We start from the raw sequence: 16,741 nt of genomic DNA on the forward strand, positions 1-16,741 counted from the left end.
ATGGACCCTGGGATGGACCCCGGGATGGACCCCGGGTGACCCGGGATGGACCCGGGATGGACCCTGGATGGACCCTGGGGATGGACCCTGGGATGGACCCCGGGATGGACCCTGGGATGGACCCCGGGATGGACCCTGGGATGGACCCTGGGATGGACCCCGGGATGGACCCCGGGATGGACCCTGGGATGGACCCCGGGATGGACTCTGGGATGGACCCCGGGATGGACCCTGGGATGGACCCTGGGATGGACTCTGGGATGGACCCTGGGATGGACCCTGGGATGGACTCTGGGATGGACCCTGGGATGGACCCTGGGATGGACCCCGGGATGGACCCTGGGATGGACCCCGGGATGGACCCTGGGATGCTCAGGAAGGAGAGGAGCAGGGATGGGAGCATTTCTGGGTATCACGGGGTGCTGGGGTGAAAATTGATGCTGTAATTGGGGTGGAAAAATCAGATTTGCTGCTTATCTGTTGGAATTTCCTCCGTGGAAAGGATGGGGTTTGGAGTTTAGCTGTGTCAATGCACAATGCCCCAAAACACTGCTCTGGAAGGGAAAAATTACATTCTTCCCTTATTCTTTCCTTTTTCCCATCCCTAATTCTCTTTTTCTTCATATTTCCAGGTGCTTTTTATCTTTATTTTGCCTTGGAAGCAGGAGAGAGAGAATCCAGGATGAGGCAGGAAGCAGAGGAGTTCAGGGGGACTTGCTCCCATCACCAAACACAGATTTTTCAAGTGAGCACATTCAGAAAGCTCAGATTTTGTTTCTGAAGTTGCTCTTCCCACAGAATAAAAAAGAGAAACCAAAGGAGATTTCTCCACTACCTGTTTGCCAGAAATGCCAGTTCAGAACCAGTGGCAAACAGGCTTTGGGTTCATCTTGGAGAGAACTTTCCTGGAGGGATGAGGATGCTTCAGGTGAGGTGATTCAGAGTTGCTTGTCCTTAGGTGGGATTCAGGACAAACCCAAATTCATCTTTTCCATGGAAGATTTCAGCTTTCTGTCAGCCTCCCAGCAAACTGGGATTGTTCCCATTCCAGGCAAACACGGGATCACCATCCTTTGGCTGAAAATGTTCAGGTTTTAAAGGTTTTCAAAATCCTGGTTATGAGATCAGACAGTCCCTGGGGGAGAGAAAGCCCAAGTTTACAAGGAAGAACTTCCCCCAGCTGGGAGTTTGGGAGTGGATTGCAGATGCTGAGAGTGAGGATGAGCTGGGAAGAGGAGGAAGGTGGAGTTTTCCTGGAAGAGCAGAAGGGCTCTGGGTTTGGGGCTGATCCCTCACCCTGCTCTGACCTTACATCCACACAAAATGTTTCATCCCAGAGCTCCAAATCCTCCTGCTTCTGTTGGGCCCTCTGGAGCTGATCCAAGCCCGAGGTGAACCAAAGGAAGGTTTTTTTTTCCCTTTTCCTCTGTGTTTTATCCTTTGGGAGCTCAGCACTGCTGCTCTCCTTTCTGGGAATCTCCTCGTCCCTGATGTCCCCACTGCTTTCCCAGCAGCCAAGTGATCCCTCAGAGACCAAACCCCAGCAGGGAAGGAGCTGAACCAGCCCTGTCTGACCCTGACCCAGCTGTGTCTCCTCTCCCAGACCCCTCCTCCCTGCTCTGCCCCATTTCCAGGCTGGCACAAAGAGGGATTTGGGGCCAGTGTGGATTCACAGGCTGCCCTCAGTGGAAGGCTGCCCACGTGCAGCTCCTTCCCTCTCTGATGATGTTTGATGTCTACAAAGGGAAAAGAAGGCAGGCACAGCTTGGGCCAGGCTCGTCACTCAGAGCTGGTTTTTCACCCAGAAAAGTGCCACTTTGGGATGGAATAAAAGTGGGCATTGTGTTTGTCGTGCACTGAGTGTGGGGGGAGAAATCACAAAGATCTCGGAGCTTCCAGCACTCCCAGGGTTTGGAGTGTGTCAGGAGGGATCTGGGCTGGACTGGGGGGGTTGAAGATGCTGCATTCCCATCTGGGGACCCCCTAAAATGGGGTGGGGTGTCCCACAACTCTGAGCCCTGAGCACGGAGTGGATTGAACCACCAAGGATTGATCCAAGGGCTGCATCTGCCCTGCCATGCTGGGAGAGCTGGGAATGCTCAGCCTGGACAAGGGAAGGTTCCTCGTGCCTGAAGGTGCTCCAGGAGAGCTGGAAAGGGATTTGGACAAGGCCTGGAGTGAAGGAAGTGGCTGCTCCATCCCTGGGAGTGCTCAAGGCCAGGCTGGATGGAGCTGGAGCAGGATGGGATGGGATGGGATGGGATGGGATGGGATGGGATGGATGGGATGGGATGGGATGGGATGGGATGGGATGGGATGTGATGGGATGGGATGGGATGGGATGGGATGGGATGGGATGGGATGGGATGGGATGGGATGGGATGGGATTGATGGGATGGGATGGGATGGGATGGGATTGATGGGATGGGATTGATGGGATGGGATGGAATGTGGAAGGAATGGGATGGGAGGCACATCCAGGGATATTTCCTAGAGCCATCAGAATATCCTTGTAGAAAACCAGCTTTCCCATCTCACAGAAATCCCTAAACTTTTCATTCAATAATAGATTATTAAAAAAAAAAAACCCAACCCAAACCAACCATAAACAGTCTTCCTGTAAAAAAATTAAATTATAGGGGGAAGAAAAATCCAGGTGGGTTGAAATACTTTTCATTCCAATTTCACCTCTTAAAATGGAAATTTCAAAAGAGCCACTTTTGAATTTTAAAAAAGAGAACAGAGTGGCCGCTCTTTGGTGCCATCAGGACGTAACTGGCTTTGGAAGACCTCTGCCTGTGGGAGTGGGATCATCCATCCCCAGTGTGCCGGCGCCTGACAGGTGGGAATTCAGCCGCAAACTGAGGCAGTGGCAAGGCTGGGACGCTGATCCCTGCCCTGCTCCAGCTGTGCCACCCTGACCCGTGTCCTCAGCGCTGGGAGAGGGTTTGGGAGCAGCACCCGGCTGCTGGATTGGGTCTGGGAGTTTTGGGGCCTCTCTGCAGATGTTTGGGTGCAATATCGGGGTGTTGGTTTGGGTCCAGCAGCCTGGTGCTGCTTTGGGTGCTGCACCCTGACACAGCTCTGTTCCCCCAGGGGCTCTGGGGATTCTGTCCCTGCTGTGGGATGGGATGTTGGGGTGTCACGGGGGTGTCACGGGGGTGTCACAGGGCGGATTTGGAGGTGTTGGGGTCACCAGCTCAGCCTCTCGCTGTTCCCATCTGTAAATGGAGCTCAGCGCCCCTGTCCTGCCTCTGCCCCGCGCGTTGAACTCGGTGTTCCGAGCGCTCTTTCCCCACCCGGAGCGCCCCGGCCCGCATCCCCAATCCCCCCGTGCCTCAGTTTCCCCGCCGCTCCCCCCTTTCCCCAACCCCACAGCTTCGCTGCGCGCCGGGGACCGACCGCGGCAGAAACCAATTAGCGCAGGCATTAATGAGCAAAACGCGGGGGGGCCCAAAGAACACCGGGCTGGGGGTGGGGGGAAGGGAGGAGGGTGTGCTCCAACCAGCGAGGGGAGACCCCCCCCAAAAACCCAAAAAAAACCAAAACAACTCCGGGCGAGCGAGCGGGGGGCGCGGGGGGGGACGCTCGGGCGGGGAAAGCGGCTGCACCTGCTTTAGAGGAACTATGGTAGGGCGGCCGGCGCCCGCCCCGCGCCGCCGCCGCGCCCGCGCCGCCGCCGCGCCGAGCCGGACCTGAGAGCGCGGCCACGGCCCGGCCGGCCCCGGCTGCCCGCGCCCAGCCCCGCTCGGAGCTCCGCGGCACGGAGCCCCCCGGCCCGGCCATGCCGCGCCGCCTCTGAGCCCCGGCCCCGCCGCGCCCGCCCCGTCCAAGTTTGGGGAAGGTGCCGGTGCGGGGAGGGCTGCGCTGGGCTGGCGGGGGAAGCAGCAGCAGCGGCGGCGGCGCGGCTCATGCCCGCCCCGGAGCCCGGCGAGCGGCGCGACCAGGTGGGTGCGAGCGGCGCGGGGTCCCGTCCCATCCCATCCCATCCCATCCCGACTGTGGGTGTCCCCCCGGGGTGCGACCCCCCGGCAGGTGCGGGGGGCTCGGGCTGGTGGTGTCCCCCCTCCCCGGTGTCCCCTCGCTGCCCCCCGGGCGGGCCGTGCCCCGCGCTCGGCCGCGCCGCGCTCGGAAGTTTTGTTACGGCGCCCGGACAAAGGGAGCGGGGCCGGCGCTGGGGGAGCCGGGGCTCGGCGGGCACCGAGCGTTCCCCGGGGGGGTCCCGGTGCTCCCCGAGCGGCGCGGGGGTCGCGGTGCGTGCGGGGGTCCCGGTGCGTGCGGGGCTGCCCCGCTCCGGGCGGGCGCGGGGGTCGCCGCCGCCCCCGAGGCGTTTTGGGCGTTCGGTAACCGGGAGGGGAAGGGGGGGGTCGCAGCCCCCTCGGTAAGGAGGGGTCGGGGCCCGGGAAAGTTGCGCTGCCGCCGGCACAGCCGCGCTGCCGGTGCCGGATCCGGACCCGCCTCCGCTTCGGGGGTCCCGCACCCCCCGAGGGGGCAGCGCACCGGGCTGTGGGGGGGGGGGGGCCCGGCCGCCCCTGCCCTGCAGCCGCCCCAGCGCTCCCTTTGTTGGTGCTTCCCATTTCCTCCCCATCTTTTCCTTTCTCTCCGGCAGTTTTGGTTGAATTCCGGCTGCTGGAGGGGCTCCGGTGGGTTTTTCCCCCCTTTCCCCCCCCCCTCCTCCATCACATTTTAACTCAGCCTCGACCCGCTGCCGCTTGGGCCCGGGGGGTGTGTGATTCCCTCCTCGGAGAGAAATCCGTAAGTCTGCCCCAAGTTTTGCAATTCCTGCGAGAAGCAGCAGCCGCCGCCGTCCCCGACAACCTGCAGCCTGCCCGGCCGTCGCTCCCGCAGCGCCCTGGGAAAAAATCCAGCGTCCAAACCCTAACCCAGACCGCAAGGTGAGGGAGAGGAGGACGAGGCACGGCTTCGGATGGAGCTGGAGAATATTCCCGAGAAAGCCCCGCAGGTTTGGATTCCGGAGGGGCTGACGGCAGCCGCCTGCCCCGCGGCTCACCCGCGCCTGCCTTTCACCCGCTTGTAAAGTTTGCGGGGGTTCCGTGCGCCTTTGTTCGGACGGGGAGAGAGGCTGGGGAGGCTTTTCCAAGGATTTTGGGAGGGGTCTCTCTAACCAGGACACGATGCCCGGCGCCGCGGGGGCTCAGCGGGGACGCTGCCGGTGATAGCGGCAGTGATAACGTGCTCGGGAAGAGTTTTTATTACGGAGCATCGTCTTCTGGGAGTTCCGAAATTCCCGGGCAGGCAGCGTGTGCTGGCTCACCAGGAGCCCTGGATCAGCCTCCGGCAACATCCCCTTCCCAGCGCGGTGTCCGCCGTCGTTGCGATGCTCTCCCGGCGCTGGCAAAGTTCAGGGATTTTTCTATTCTTCCCCGCTCCTCCGTGGGATAAACAAACGCGCCTCTGTCTGCTCTGCCCTCTCCCCCTCTCCGGGAGGAAAGGGCACTTCGGGAGGTGCCGAGGATGGCTCTGGATGTTTCTTTGGGTGTAGGAAATCTGGTTTGAGTTGGCAGGCGCGTTCGGAGGTGTGGATGGGAGAGAACAAGTGGAGCGTAATTGGGTTTTCTTTTTCCGTTCGGGAGCGATGCTGGTTTCTCTTTCCCCGTTTAAAACGCTAACATGCCAAGGGCCGTGTGTTTCCCCCTCTCACCGTCCTGTGCACTTTTTAATACAAATGAAAAAATGTGCAGAGGAGAAAGTGGGAATAATTCACCAACCCCACTTTGCCGGGAGTCGCGGTTGGGAAGTGCCCGCTCGGAAAACTTGCGCTGAGATTATTATTTTTTTCTTTTCTGCTGCCCTTAATGTAGTCCTGGAGGAATTGATGTCCGAATTCCTGCCTGGGATCTCTCCTCAGCTTCAGGCAGCTCTTCCCTCCCCATCCCTTGATACCCCAAGATTTTCCTTTTCCCACCCTCCACCCCAACTTCCATCGGATTAAGACCTCACTTCTCCGCGAGCGTCGTAAAGCTGTGGGGCAGACAATAAAATTGTTATTAGTTTCTGTATGAAAAGGTTGGGTTGTTTTTAACCCAAACCAGAAGGAGGATTTACTTTTACAAATTTCTGCTGGTGTGTTAAAAATTTACACGGGGAATACGTTCCGTGGAGAGCAGGGATTTGATGTTAAATCAACCCAACATGTGTCTCAGGCAGGCGGCGTGACCCGGTCCCGGGTGTCGGCAGGGATGTGTTCCCTTTCATGCCTCCCCATATCCTCGATTAAAACACAGCAAAGTCTCAGGGTTTTCCAGAATCTTAACTCTAAATTAAGGATTTTAATTTTTTTTTTTTAATTGCCGCCCCACCTTAAAGTCCATCAGAAATAAATCTAACAAGCTCCAGGAGCGGGTGGGTGGAGGAAATAATCAGGTTTGGAAAAATTACTCTGCTCTCCCCCTTTTTATTTAATTTTTTTTTTCTCTTTCAGGTTGCTTAAATCAAACTGGGAAAGGGGAAAATGTGGGGGAGAAGGGGCAGAATTCCCTGTGCCAAAGCAGGGAGCTTTGTCAGGGCTGTGGAGCCCTGGGAGGCTCCGGCTTCTCCTGCCCTTTGTGGTGTGGGGTTGGGGGCAGTGGAGAAGATCCCGGAGCCCTCTGCTCCCGGCATCTCCCAGAAATAACGCTGGGAGCTGCTGCTTTGAGCTGCTCCCCGTTTGTTTTCATGTATAATTTTAATTTATTATTTGCTAGGAGTGGTTTTTTTTGTGGATCTCCCCCATCCCAAAGCCCCTTTTTTAACGGGATTCTCAATGTGGGGATGGGGTGCGTCCGTTCCCGGCCGGATCGAGCATCGCGGGCAGGTGAAATATAAAATCCAAAGTGGCACCAAAGTTGGATTTGATGGGGGGAAAAGTGCAGGAGAACGGGATCAGTGTGGAAAATGCCCCCCTCCATCCCCTGCACCCCGGGATGTGTCGCCCAGCGGGGTCAGGGAAGGAGGAGGTGAGGGGGGAAAGGCTGAGCAAACGGAGCGAGGTGGAATAAAACGGATTAAAGTTGCTGCTGGGGGAAGTGGGGAAGGGGCTGGAGAAACAGATAATATCCAAAATATCTCTAAAATCCGCGTGCAGCCCCGCTGTCCTGCCTGGAAACCAGGCAGCTGCAGGTTTTGCATCCCATTTGGAAAGGGAAGAGCAGGGAGCATTCGGAAAAAAACAACAACAACAACAACAAAAAAAATCAGTGCAATGTATAAAACCAAGTGACACTAAAATATCTCCTCGGGCCCTCGGCCTTTCTCTCCTAATAACCCGGCAGGAATGCGAGTGCACTCAGTTGTGAAGTTGCTGCCCGGAGAGCCCGGCAGCTTTTCTTTTCCGCCGCTGGCTCGGGGGATGCTTTGAGTCTGCTGATGTTTGTGTCTCGCTGTGGGGCTGGGGAGGGGCCGGGGGGCTCTGCCTTTCAGCGTTTTCTCTCCTTTGATATTTTTTTTTTTTTCCACCCCCCCTTCCATCCTTTTTTTTCTCCTTTCTTGTCGGTCCGGCGGGGAGCGGGGCCGGAGGGGGAGAGTTGTGGGGCTGGGATTGCCTTTGTGGCAGCAAGGTGGGGGGCAACGGGAACAGGCTCATTCTTCCCACCGGGGAAAGGCGGGAGGAGAAGCCTGGAGGTCCCTGGGTTTATAACTCATACACATTTATGGCTCCTTGCCTTCCCCCTCACTGTGGGCTCTGGGAGCATGAAGGATTTGGGGAAATTCTCTTATTTCGGGAAGGGCTGTGATGGGTTTATTTCCCCTTCATCCCCGTGGGTTTGAAGCCCAGCAGAGCGCTGGGATGGGGCTGGCAAGGTGGGTTTGGGGTCTCCAGGGGTTGTTCCCCATTTTTGGGTGTGGGGAGGGATCCCACCTCCTCCTCCAGTGCCACCCTGGGGTTTGGCTCTGCTCCCGAAATGACCCCGCTGCCGTCTCGGTGTCACCTGCCGCTTCTGCAAGTGGGAACTTGAAATTTCCTGTCCCTTCCTCTCTGTTTCTGTCCCTTCCTCTGTGTTTCTGTCCCTTCCTCTCTGGTTCTGTCCCTTCCTCTGTGTTTCTGTCCCTTCCTCTCTGGTTCTGTCCCTTCCTCTGGTTCTGTCCCTTCCTCTGGTTCTGTCCCTTCCTCTCTGCCTTGCAGCTCCTGCAGCTCAGACAGGGGGATTCTGCAGGGTGGGGAGCTCGGTCCTGCTCCATGGGCATCTCCCCACACAGGGGTGAGCTCTGGTAGCACGAGAGGGAAGGAAAAAGAGAGCAAATAAAACCACTCCGAGCCTGGAATTTCCATGTGTTTGCCTCGGAAGGTGTAAAAATTCTCGTGGGTGCACCTGATTGAAACTCAGGGGGAGCAGCTGGCTCTGAAACAACCCCAGGGGCTGGGACGTGGCCCTGCACGGAGCTGGTGACACTTGGGGTGTCCCCAGAGCCCCCTGAGTGGGGCTGTGACCAGCAGCACTGGCTCCTGGGCCAGCTCAGGGCAAGGACTTGCACCCATTTTATCTCTTACCAAACCTCCTTGTGCTGCACCTTTTCAAGTCAAACAGAACTTGTAGATCAAGATGGGGCCGGGCACAGCTTGAAAAAACTTCCTAATCTTTTTTCTTCTTTTTTTTTTTTTTTTTTTTTTTTCTCTTTCCTCCCCCCCCTCTCCAAGTGTTTGGGAGATGAAATCCAGCCAAGACGCCGCTCGAGGGTTTGTTTTTGTTTTTTACAAACTTTTCCTAATTTAAACGGCTCTTGGCACGGCTCAGCACGAAATGTGTTGTGGTGATCCGGCCGCCCGTGACAAAAACGCGCTTGGAAGTGGAATGGCATCAGGGAGAAGGGAGAGGGGAGAGGCAGGAGAATCAGAGGAGACAAGGAGAGATCCAAAGCCACGATTTATTTCTCAGGGATCGTGCTGGAGCTGCAGGGAAGTCATTGAGGGATTCCTGCGCCACGGGCACGGGGTTGGCACCGGCATGCGCAGGGAAAGGAGCCCGGTGTGAGTCTGGATCCTTTCTCCCGGGGTTTATTTGGTTTTTAAGGAGAAGCCAGGCGGTGTTTGCAGCCTGTTGTGCCCAGGTCTCTCTCTGGGGTGGAGCGCTGTGGCGTTGCCAGCCCCGGTGACACTTGGCGGCGGCTCCGTGCCCTGGCAGGTTGGCAGCAGCTGTTGGCAGCGCGTTCCTGGGGAAGCTGTGCCTCCTCCTGCATTGTGGAGCCAGGCTGGCAGCAAAACCAGGGTTTTTTTTTTTTTTTACCTGGGAGGATAAAGGAGCAGAGGGTGGATGTGGAGGAAATCTCACCTTGCTCTGCTCAGGGCTCCGCGCTGGGTTTGTCAGAGGGAGAAGTCGGGGTAATAAAATGGTTTGATGGAAGATTCGTTTAAAAACGGTGGGAAAGTGCACAAAATAATTTAAGGGGGTAGAGGAGGAAAAAAAATCCCACGGTGGGGGGTGATTTGGAGGTGATTTGGAAGTGATTTTTTCTGCCTCATTGGGAAAAATCCTCCGGAGCTGCAATGGGCAGATGGGGCTGGGGAGCACCGGGACGGCCCCGGCTGGAGCAGGAGGAGGAGGAAAAGGAAGAGGAGGAAGGCCCAGTGGGACGGGTTTGTGCTCAGGTGCCGTCAGGGTGTGTTGGGCAGCTCATGGAGATGCTGCTCCCGTTGTTCCCACATGGAGCCATGGCCAGGAGGAGCCGCTCACCCGGAGCAGGGGCTCAGGATCGGCTCCTTGGAGCAGCCCTTGGCCAGAGCTGGGCTTATCCACAAGGATTTCCCTGCTCCAGGGCTGATAAAGGCACAAAATCAATGCCATTCCAGGTTCCTGGCTGAGCATCCCACTGCCAGCTTCCCCTGGGGTCTGTCAGCTCTGATCCCAAACCCTTCCCTCGCTTTCTCCGAGCCCTGCTTTGTTCCACAACCTGTAGATTTTAGGTGAGTGATTTTCTCTCTGCTGTTTATGCTGAGTCTGGGAGCTGCATGTGGATGGGATCACCATGGACTGGGAAAAGATGCCTTGGAAAAGAGGGAACAGTGGAAAAGGGCTCAAGATTGGAGGTTAAATACAGAATACAAGGCCAGGGTTGTGCTGTGGAGCCAGGGATGAGCTGTGATCCCGGATTCTCAACAGTTCCTTCCATCTGGAGACCCCTTGGATTCACATTCCTGCCTCTCCCGGGTGCCTGCCATGCTTGGGAGTGGGGATTTGCCCTTCTGCTGGTGCTCCACGGCCCAGGGAGAGCTCCTGGAGGTGGCACGGGGCTCATGGCACATCCCTTGGCATGGGGGTTCCAGCACGGGGCACCCCAGCTTGTGCTCCTGGAGCAGGGGGGACCCCACGGCCTGCAGGGACCTGGGGCTTCCTCAGCTCCTGGAGAAGGGAATGCCTGGTAGGGAATGGCAGGGGACATCCCAGGTGCAGGGACAGTGCCCCACTGCAGCCTCAGGAAAAGCTTTTGGGGCTCAGGGTGGGCACAGGGGGGTTGGAGGAGCCACAACTTGTGGAGGAAATACCCTGGCAGAGCTGAAATTCCTTGTTGAGAATCCAGAGTTTTGGGCTGATCTGGGCAGGATATTGGGCAGAGACAATTCTGGACAGGGAGAAGAAGCTCTCCTGTGTCCCCTCTGTGTCCCTTGTCCCAGCAGTGGGAGGGAAATTCACTGAGCTTGGATGGGGAAGAGAAGCACGGCATCACCAGGCCTGTTAAAAACAGAGGAGCAGCAAATAAAGGCATGGAGAGAAGCGTCCTGTAAGTTTTGAGGCAGGAAATGTTAATTTCGGAAATGAACAAAATGCTGGGCCGGGCAGAGCTGCAAAGCCCTGGGTTTTTAGCGAGGTGGATTCAGGTGGGATTATAAAGTCTCCCGCTTTGCCGTTCTCTGGGATTATTTCCTGAAAATTTACATTTCTCCTTTACACCCCAACCTGCTTTCCCTGCAGCTTCCTGGGTGGATTTTTGTCCTGCTGGGATGGGGATGGGGTTGGGTTTGTGGGCAGGACAGGGTCCCCCATCCCCATCCCCATCCCCTGCTGCCCTGCCCTGTGCTCAGCCCCTGCAGGGTTTGGGGAGCCAGGCTGCCACAGATGTTCTCCATTAATAAGCAAACCCTCAAAATCAGCAAGAATTCTTAATTTGGAGCACAAAAGGGGCTCTTGTCACCTGCTGGGTGGGTAAAGCTGGGGAATGAGGAGGAGGAGGGTGATGCTCCTGTTCATCCCATTGCTCCCAGCTTGGCTCAGCCTCTTGGAACTCGTGCTCTGGGGTTCTCATCCTCAGTTCTGCCTCTCTGGCAGGGCCCATTCCTGTCCCTCTGTCCCCAAGGCACTCGGGGTTTGTAGGGGGTCTGGTTTGGCAGCAGAGCCCTTGTTCTCCCATGGAGGTGAAGGAGAGGAAGAATCGGGGCAGATCTCTGTAATTTTGGCTTTTTGTGCATGTTGGGGAAGAGAGACTCCCTCAATTTGCTCTCGAGAGAAACAAGTGAAGGGAAATGTCCAAAAATCCATCCTGGGAGAGGTCAGAGCACGAGTGAGTCAGAGAAACCCTGGGAAGGGAATTCTGGCTGAGCTCTGCTCCCGTGGCTCAGCACAACCTTCACTCCATCCCCTTTTCCCAAAGTGACAGCAGTGGGATTTGGGCTGGAACTGGGATTTCACTCTCCCAAAGTCAGACCCAGAGGTGCCGGGGGCTGCAGGGCCCAGCTCAGCCCTTTCCCATGGGATAGATCTCAGGGCTGGGCTCTGCATCCTGAGGGATGCTCAGGACCCTCTGGATGCAGCCACAGCTCTGTCTGGGCTATTCCCACTTCTCCTTTTCACCCAGGTTTAATTCATAAAAGAATACAGGGCAGGGCCATTCCCAAATCCCTTGAAATCTTTCCCTTGGTTCTGGTGGGCTCCCACTGAACAAATTCCATTTTCCCTGGGAAGTGGAGCCGTGGCTCCAAATCTGGGTCAGACTTTGGAGCTGTGGGAGCAGCCCATGGACCAAACCCCTCCTCATCCCTCATCCCACAGGTTTTCCAGCAGCTCCGACACCGGCACCGCTTGGAATCAGGAATGCTGGGGTGACCCCCTGCTCTGTGGGGCTGGGGGTTTAAAATCCTCCCTGAGGAAGAGTGGGGATGCAGTGGGAAGGGGTTTGGCAGGTGAGGGGGTGGTTTGGGGGTTGCTGCTGGGTCTGGGAGGGTCGGTGCTGGCTGCTCCCTCGTGTCCCCACCGTGCTGGAGCAGGAGATGCATTGGGAGCAGGAGATGCTGCTGAATTCCAGCTGTAAATTTGGGATGGAGACAGGGCTGTGCCCGTCCCTCTGGGAAGAGGATGGAAGGACAGACTCCTGTCCCCTCAGAGAGGACAAACAGCTCCTTCCACTGCAGCCTGGGTCCTTCCCAAGCGCTGTGGGAACTGAGCACAAATTGCTGGGTTTATCTGGAGGTTTAGAATAATAATAGGGGGTTGAAAACTCCTGGCAGGGGGCAGGACTGTGCTGGGGCTGGGGAGGACATGGGGGACACAGGGATGTGGCTCATGTCCTGAGGGATTTGGTGTCCCCAGCTGTTGTCTGATTCCCCCACAGTTTGTCTGATTCTGTATCCCGGTGTTGTCACCTTCCCTCACCACGATGTGATGATTTTTGGTCTGGGGACAACAGGAGACATCCCCTGGCTTGGTACCCTGCGTGTGACAGCCCCTGTGACACCATGGCCTGCAGTGGGTGATGTCAGTGCTCTGGGGACACCCAGGGACAGCTTGGGGACAGTTCTGTGTGCCCACGGGAGATGTGGGCAGAGGATGTGAGCGGATTGTGGAGGAGCGGGGACTCGAGGGCTGTGCTGTGGCTGCCTTGGGACAAAGGTGACACCCAGAGGGGACAAAGGTGACACCCAGAGGGTGGGCACCCAGCCCTGGGTGGGCACCCTCACCTGTGCCCCCATGCCCAAGGCCTCAGCTCTGGGATGTTTTTGGGATCTCCCCTAAAACAGCAGCTTCCAGTTGTCTGGTGGTGAGTCCTGCTCAGGCAGGGGACACGTTGGGAGCCAGGTGGGCACTGGGAACCTCGAACCTCTCCTTGCCCCAGCACCCCAAGGTGCCCACAGGACTGCAGGAGGGTGACAGCAGTTGGTGAATCATTATTTAATATTTTTAAAGGATGATGGTTATTTTTAGGAGGGGTGGAGGGAGCCCGATTCCTGGGAATAATCCCTGGGATTTGCACGGTGCTGTGTCCAACGGCATTGGGAAGGTGCTGGGCTTTCCTTGGCCACTGAGCTGGAGCAGCAGCAGCCACCTGGGGGCCAGGACACCCTAAAATTGGGCTTCAGGATCTCGCCATTGCCAGGAGGACAAGCAGGGATTGAGGACATGGATTCCCCCTAGTCCAGCAGGACGTGCTGCGTTTGAAGACGCCGCTGTCGCTGAGCTCTGGGGATGCTCAGGAGCCTGGATGGATCAGCACAACCTGGGAATGCTGAGTGTGACCCTGGAGCGATGCTGTGGGACCAGAGCCCTTCCCTGTGTGCCAGGCTGGCATCCAGAGGGGCGCTGGAGCCGTGGCAGAGATTTGCTGCCATCCCTGGGGATCCATCTGTGCTGGGCCGGGCGGCGCCTCCCGGATTCCCCATGAAGAGCCACAGAGGGGGATATTCCTGAAAAGAGGACATCCTAAAAAGAGGATATTCTTAGGAAGAAGACATTCCTGGGAAGAGGATGTGGTGGCTGCACATGGCTCATCCAGATGACACCAAGAAGGGCACCACAGTGACCTCCTGATTTCAGCACAGGGTCCTGGTGAAAAGCGCTTCCCGCAGCCAAGGGATGCTCCTGCTTCTCCTGCTCTTTTCCCAACACCTCAGATATCAAATGCAGCACCCACTCCTCTCCGTGGGCACCCAGCAGCATTCCCGGATCCCAGCACAGCCCTGCTGAACACGCTGCTTCCCACATTTTAGTGGAGAAATCTGCGGGGTTGTTCCGGAGCCGCGTTCGTCTGCGGGGCTGGGTTTGCTCCGTGGCGGTGGCAGGTGCCCAGAGAAACCAGGAGATGCTGAGGCTGGCCGTGGAGAAGCCAGGCTGTGCAGGAATAAAATCAGGGAAGCTGTTGGGAAGTGTGGAGCCGGGCTCTGGCAGGGCTGAGAGACGGAGCCGGCCTCGGGTCACGCTGCCTCCAATTGGGATGCGAAGAAAAAATGGACTTCAGACCAGGAGTTTGAAAATGCCCAAGGACAGTTCTTGCCCCCACTGCTTTTTTCCTTCTCCCTCCTCATGAGCAGCATAATTTCTGGGTGGAAACCAGACCTCTTCCTGCATAGGAATGGGATTTGCCGTGGAAAGCATCGGGGAGTGCATTACCCAGAGCCTTTACCGGATGAATTTTTGCGCAGACACGACGGAGTGTGGGAAAACTTGTGGCATCCGAGTTCCTCCCTCCTGCTCCATAGGTACCATGCCTGTTTTTTCCTCCCCTCTGGATTATTTGAAGGCCAGGAGAGACTTTTAGCAACTTCCAGTCTGACTCCCCACAAACTCAGCTGGAAAATTTCCCTGGGGTAGGATGTGAGAGGCCGAGCCCGAGCCCTGGCATTTTTCCTCACTCCATTCCAGAGTGTCCCTCACCTGCTCCAGGGCATTTCTTCCTCCCTGGCTCCATCCTTGCCGTTTTCAACCTCTCCTGATGGGATGGGGAGTGGGGAGCCCCTGGAGTTTGGGGTTTATTTTGATTTAAGAGCTTCCCCCATCGCTGCCCTTTTCCGGGAGCTTTCGCCTTCGCAGGGATGGAGTCAGGACATTTTCCTGCGTCCCTGCTCTTCCTCACTGCCACAGAGCACTGTCCTGGAGCCTCCATCCAAGAGGAGGATGCCTCCTCTTCCTCAGGTGTCCCAGGCTGTGGGAGGCAGGTGTGGGACCATCCTGGCTGGGAACAGAGGAGATTTTGGCCGGAGCTTTCCGGGTGGGATGGGGGCTCTGGTGTCTGCAGCAGGAATTCCAGCTGGGATTTGCACCACGGGGATGTGTCCCCAGTGTGTGAATTTTACAAAAAAAGTGTGAGCCGGGCACTGGGCGTGTGGGAGAGGCTTGAACCGAGCTGGGATTTACGGGGAGATGCTGGAAAAACCTTTGGGAAACTGGTGTGGGTGATGCTGTGTTGGTTACAGCTCTGTCCCACACCAGCAATGGGAGCTGCTGGTAATTATTTAAATTGGATTTTGGGGGGATTGTGCTGAAAACCTCATCCCAAATCCTAAAACCATCATCCCATGTGGAAGCACAGAGCGTTGGATGGGAGTTGAGCATGGTGGGAATCTCACTTTATCCTGTGGGTTTGGGATTTTTTTTTCCCTGGGAGTTTTGAGGGTTTTTTTTTTTTATTTTGTTCCCTCTGAAATTTTTTCCCCGCCGTCTTCATTATCATTTTTGTTAATTAGATTGTGCTGGGAAACAGTCTCTATTGAAAAGCAAAAGAGCTCTGAGATGGGTTTTTCCAAGTGCGGCTGCGTTCCGGGGCTGGGAGAAGGACGGGGAGTGGGGGAGAGCTTGAAAGAAATATAATTTTTTAAAAAAAAATAATTTCTTCATAAAGCTCTTTAAAAAGAAAACCCCGGGCCCCCTTCCCCCACCATGGCCACCTCCCCTCTTCCCCCACCCTCCCCAATTAAACGATTTGAATTTCCACGTTAACCGCTTGGTGCTTCCTCGGCGCCTCAGATGATTAGAAAGGGATATTCATTTATGCCTTTTAAACGCCGCCCCGATTAAAATCAGAGAGATTTTTTCCTTCATCAAAATCTAACATCCTTGAAAAATTAATTTGATGCCTCTTGTTATCAATTAATTGAATCTCGTTGGGAGAGAGGCTCGTGCGGCGGGTGGTTGGAGCCGGCCCTTCTGTTCTTAGTTGCTTTCCCCCCTCTCCGCTCCCTTCCGCTGCTTCCAAACACTGGGACATTATAAAACTCGGCCTTTTCTCTCTTCTTTTTTTTTTTTTTTTATTTTAAATATATTATTTTTACTCATCTCATAAAATAAAATAAATGAATAAAACTTGCTCTCGCTCTCTCTGTCTCTCCCCGCCCTCATCCTCCATTCCCCCCGAGTTCCTCTCGGATGAAAGACCCTTTTTTCCCTTCCTTTCTCTCATCCCTCTTTCCTATAACTTCTGAGAAAGAAAAGTTTGGGCTTTCAGCAATTTCTCGGCGGCCAAGGTCCGTCTTTCTTCCTTTCTTTAACGGGGGATATTGGATATTTCATTTGAATCTCCTTTTTTTCAATTAAAAGTGCCCCGTTCCTTCTCTTCCAGCTGCTCCATTCTCCTGCCCTGGCTCGGCAGCCGGAGAAGCGATTTTCCTTTCTTTAATATTTCAGCTCTTCCCCTGAGACGGGCTGCCTGCCTTATTTTTTTTTTTTTTAATAGACTTTTTCTCCCTCTATTAAACTTTTCCAATCTTCGTCCCTTTATTTTTTTTCCCTTCCCACCTCTTTAAACAAAAAAAAAAAAAAAAAAAGAGAGAAAAAAACCACACAAAAAAAATCTAGGAAAAGTTATAAAATGGGAAGAACTGGGTCATTCAGGAAGTTATTGAAATAACTTCAAAATTAGGCTTCACTTTCACTCTCCTTGGAGTGGTTCTGCCTTTGGATGCAGTCTCCTCCCTGGTGGCTCTGTTATTGATGTCCAGGTGGGAATTCGGGGTTGGAGGTGTTGGGGGATCACCCAGGTGAGAGCAGAGAGGTGGTTTTGGTGATTTGGGGTTTCTTTGAGGGAATGATGTGGGATTTGGTGGGGG

At 55.7% G+C, this 16,741-nt stretch overlaps 1 protein-coding gene across 4 annotated transcripts in view; it reads left to right on the forward strand.

Moving 5' to 3' along the window:
- Positions 1 to 3,832: 3,832 nt before the first annotated feature.
- Positions 3,833 to 16,741, forward strand: part of FOXP4 (forkhead box P4) — a 61,208-nt gene continuing 48,299 nt past the window's right edge. For all 4 annotated transcript variants that reach the window (XM_064733101.1, XM_064733104.1, XM_064733103.1 and 1 more), the window contains exon 1: positions 3,833 to 3,947. The gene's annotated coding sequence lies outside the window, so the exon portion shown is untranslated. The remainder of the gene's footprint in view (positions 3,948 to 16,741) is intronic.

This window comes from Zonotrichia leucophrys, chromosome 26 (assembly GCF_028769735.1).
Source record: "Zonotrichia leucophrys gambelii isolate GWCS_2022_RI chromosome 26, RI_Zleu_2.0, whole genome shotgun sequence".
In the NCBI taxonomy this organism is placed as follows: domain Eukaryota; kingdom Metazoa; phylum Chordata; class Aves; order Passeriformes; family Passerellidae; genus Zonotrichia; species Zonotrichia leucophrys.